The sequence below is a fragment of the Mastomys coucha genome, unplaced genomic scaffold, assembly GCF_008632895.1.
Source record: "Mastomys coucha isolate ucsf_1 unplaced genomic scaffold, UCSF_Mcou_1 pScaffold15, whole genome shotgun sequence".
NCBI lineage: Eukaryota > Metazoa > Chordata > Mammalia > Rodentia > Muridae > Mastomys > Mastomys coucha.
The window spans coordinates 153,098,245-153,102,444 of NW_022196897.1; the positions used below are offsets into that span (position 1 = coordinate 153,098,245).

The window sequence follows — 4,200 nt, forward strand, 5'->3', positions numbered from 1 at the left end:
CGGCGGGGGGCGGGTTGACTGCGCCCGGAGCGGCCGCAGGTCTCGGCCGGCGCCGGAGCCTGGGGGACGCGGCGGGTGGCTCGTGCGTGCCAAGCGCGACATGGCGCGGAAGCCGAGAAGCCCTGGAGGCCCAGTGAGCACGGGGAGGGGCTAGACGCTGGCTGGACAACCATTAGCGAGCTGGGGCCGTGCGGCCCGAGGACTACATTTCCCAGGACGCCAAGCGGTTGCGCCCGGAAGCGACGCGCCTTGGGCTCAGTGCGCAGGCGCACGTGCCGCCTTGGTCAATATAAGGAAGGTTCGCCGCCATTCTCGCCCTTTCGTTCTGGCGACTTCTTGGGCGTTTGCTGTGTCTTCGATATGTCTCGTCCCATCGGGATTAACTTGCAGATGGTGAGTTGAATCCCCACAGCACGAATATTTTGTTAATCTGTTCTAAGTTTGATCGCTGTAACCACTCCTAGTCCCCAGGTGTTGTTTATGGGACGCTATCCCCAGGTTGACCTTCGAGGAGGTGACTTAGGTTGAAAAGACGCCTTCTGGTTTGGTCTGGGGAGCTTTTTGCTGGTGGAAATGATGACCTCCCTTTTTTCCCCGTCATATCGACAGTGCTGATGTCTTAAAACATTTGCCAGTTTGTTCTGATAACACCAGCCCCCAAGGACCCTGGTCTGCTTTGTTCTGGTCGAGGGTAGGTGGTGGTTGATACTTTTGTTTTATAGGTCGGCCTGATCAAGCAGGACAGAATGGAGGTTGGAGGGAGAGAAGGGCGGCATCCGGGGAGATGAGAATACGCCTTCCATCTTAAAGTCTCAAGGTACCCATTTGTCTAGTGTCCTAATGTGGTGTACACGTGCTTTGAAGAGCCTTTAAATGAGCTGTGATAGGGAATTAGATGCAAGACTTAAGGCTGAAATTGATTTTTAAAAGTGCTGAGGATTGAACCTTAATATTGAGTATATTGTCTTTTTTTTTTTCTAGAACTTCACATTATTAGACTGCTTTTAGCCCCATTTTTAGTTTTCACTGCATATCTGTGCATACAGATCCAGGAGATACAATGCCCAGTCCTTAGTCAACCTGTCTTGGTTGGTAGAAGTGCCTGAGAAAAGGACCGATGAAGAAAATGGTCACATGACACTAGCCTGTAGCCCATTTTCTTGGCAGTTGATATGGGAGGGTTCAGCCGCTTGTGGGCTCAGTGAGCCTCATCTCGAGTATTTGCTGGGACTCTTGTATATGCATGGTTAAGTTGAGACAAGCCAGGCCTGCATCATGCCTAGAGACTGCAGGGGTCTATGCGGTCTGAACTGTTTCATTTGCAAGTGAACAGTGCCAGTCAGACTTGTGAGGGTTTGCACTTGAGTCAGTGGGCCTTGATTTCAGGTGATCTGAGAGGCCTCCTGGTATATAATGTCGAAAGCTCCCAAGGCAGTTGGGAACGTCTTCTGCAGGTCCTATTCCTCTGGCTGGAAACTGTGGCCACTAGCTACCTACCTGACACTTGGTTGGGCTTGGCCGCTCACAGGCATGTGTGATGACACAGCTTTTTTCCCCATCAGATCGACCATGTTGATCGCATTCTTTTAAGCCAGTATATCTGACATGCCTGCTTGATAGCTCTGCTGCTGCTGTGCCCCTTGGTGTCCAGGTAGTTGATGGAGGTTATTTTCTGTGTTTTTATCAGGTTTGCTGACAGACCAGGCTCTGCATGGAGCCTGAACTCGGGAGAATATTGGTAAGTGGTTCCATGTGTCATCCAGTATAGACTTGTTTCCTTTTGACATAAATTTGGCTGGTGACCTGATGATACCACTTCTTTCCCCATCAGATCGACCCTGTTGATCTCACAAGCTAATTGCCAGTTTTATCTGATGCATCAGCCTCAAGAGTAATTCCTTGTTTGGCTTTAACCTATTTCGCTTAATAATGGCTATTTACTTTCTATAGGCCTGAGGGAGCCGTGGATGCCAGTGTTGGTCGGATCTTGATTTAAGGTGAGGTTCAGTTACTGTTTTGACCTGTTTTTAGGGATGGTACTGACAAGTGTGGAGGGGAATGGGCCCAGTTCTGGAGCTCTTAGTAACGGGCATGGTTGGTTTTCTTAGTGCTCTTGCTCCTCTGTTCCATTCTGTTAAAATTTCTGGTCTCCTTGGGACATTCAAGTTCACCGTGTTGCTTGCTGAGTGAAATTGGTGGGAAGGGGGATGTGTTGCTAGGTGTCTTATTTGATACTAGATCAAGGAGTGGGCCAAAGAGTTTCAACTAGCTGCTGCTTGTGCCAGGCAAGCCTTAACGTTTTACTTTATTTTTAGGTGCTACTGGAATGCAGAACACCAGCTCTGTTCCTGCTGCCAGCCCCATGCAGAATGCAAAGAGTTACCTTTTGGCTGGGCAGCAATGGTATTGTGTGCACTGCTACTGGGAATAAATAGAAAATATTGGTCTTCTATCTGTAGAAAGGAAAATCTGGGGGCTGGAGAGATGGCTTAGAAAGAGCACTGCTCTTTCCTGACCCGAGTTCAATTCCCAGCAACCACATGGTGCCTCACAACCATCTGTAATAGGATCTGATGCCCTCTTCTGGTGTGTCTGAAGACAGCTACAGTGTACTTCCATGTAATAAATCTTTAACAACAAAAAGATAAATCTGCCTAGTGATGTTTTCTTTGTCTGCTGTTCTGAGTTTCTGGGCTGGGCCTGCATCTTCCGCCAGGACAGCTGTGAGTAGCCATCTCAGTCTGGCTGTAGCTGGTTTATGCTGCTCCTGACTTCCAGAGCTCATCCCTTATCCTGGAGTAGGCTAGGTCCAGTACCGGGTTAGTGATTGATATCTCACTGTAAGGCTGCTGTGACATGCGTAGGCCCAGGCCCCGTTTGTTTCTCACTTAAAATATTTCAACGGTTGTACCTAGGATCCAGCCAGTTTGGATTGCTCTAAATCCACTGTCCCTTTGATAAACATCGGTGACCTGAAACAATGACATTCTTTATCCTTAATCATGATTCACTTTGTCTCCCAGCATCTGCTGCAATGTCCTGTTCATTGCTGTGATTGGCCCTTCACCCTTTGCCTTGCATGCACAAAAAGCCCATCTGCTCGAAGTGGGCAAAAACTGGTTTTTATCTCCCTTGTGGTTTTCAGGGTCAGTAAAGCCAAACTTTTCTTCCAGGATCTCTTGGCTTGCTGAACAAGCTCTGCTCTCCCAGCCTCAGCCCAGGCTGACATCTATGGCTTCCATGGTCAGAATGTGGGCTCCAGGGATTGCATTAGGGTTTTGTTAAGTTTCCTGCTGGCTGAACCCCTGCTGTGTTAGGTTTGCTTAGTGATTTGCTTGCATGTATGTGTGCCACCCAAGTTGACCTATGGATCCTGTCCCTGGCCCGAGTACTGGGATTAAAAGCTGCCATGCCCAGCCCCACTGGCTGGTGAGTATGGTTTTCTGGAAATGGACAAGTACCTGAAACCCACTCTGCTGGTGTAAAGTGGCAGCCGAGGTCATCTGGACTTAGCTGCCCTTGGTGGGTAGGCACTGCATGGTTTACCTGTCTGCTTCTGAACAACCCCTTCTGAGCCCAGTCTCCCCATTTACTAAGTAACCACACTTTTTATCCCCCTGACCCACCCCCCCACCCCCAAGCTCCCACAGAACAGTGGGAGTAGCTCTGGCTGTCCTGGAACTCACTCTGTAGACCAGGCTGGCCTTGAACTCAGAAATCCTGCCTCTGCCTCCCAAGTGCTGGGATTAAAGGTGTGCGCCACCACTGCCCGGCATAACCACACTTTTTAAAAAAGATTGTGTGTGAATACACTGTTGCTATCTTCAGACACAGCAAAAAGAGGGCATTGGATTCCATTACAGATGGTTGTGAGCCACCATGTGAGTTGCTGGGAATTGAACTCAGGACCTCTGATAGACCAACCAGTACTCTTAACTGCTGAGCCACTGCCAGCAACCACACTTTTTAAAGTGTCACCTGCCAGGCTCCATGCCGACCAGTGCTTAGCATAGCAAGGAGGTCACCTCGCCCCAGTTTTACAGATGAGGAAACATGGGAGTTGCAGTTAGCAAATGGCTCTGCAGTGTCCTGGGCAGACCCTTCCTCCTTGGTTCTAAGTGCTCCGAGGAAGAGAACATGGATGCTGCACTTTGCATAGAACATTCTCCCTCATATCCTAGGCTGGTCTTGGACTCAGAT

General features: G+C 49.4%; 1 long non-coding RNA gene and 3 other non-coding genes across 4 annotated transcripts; all 4 read left to right on the plus strand.

Moving 5' to 3' along the window:
• The first annotated feature begins 235 nt into the window (after positions 1-235).
• LOC116091415 lies at positions 236-2,458 on the plus strand. The gene is made up of 5 exons (XR_004119024.1): positions 236-393; positions 723-817; positions 1,688-1,738; positions 1,951-1,997; positions 2,316-2,458. It is a non-coding gene; the product is annotated as an uncharacterized LOC116091415 (long non-coding RNA).
• On the plus strand, positions 564-655 carry LOC116092804. Its single transcript, XR_004119501.1, has one exon. It is a non-coding gene; the product is annotated as a small nucleolar SNORD12/SNORD106 (small nucleolar RNA).
• Positions 1,525-1,613, plus strand: LOC116092803. Its single transcript, XR_004119500.1, has one exon. It is a non-coding gene; the product is annotated as a small nucleolar SNORD12/SNORD106 (small nucleolar RNA).
• On the plus strand, positions 1,795-1,884 carry LOC116092802. The gene has a single exon (XR_004119499.1). It is a non-coding gene; the product is annotated as a small nucleolar SNORD12/SNORD106 (small nucleolar RNA).
• Positions 2,459-4,200: the final 1,742 nt, after the last annotated feature.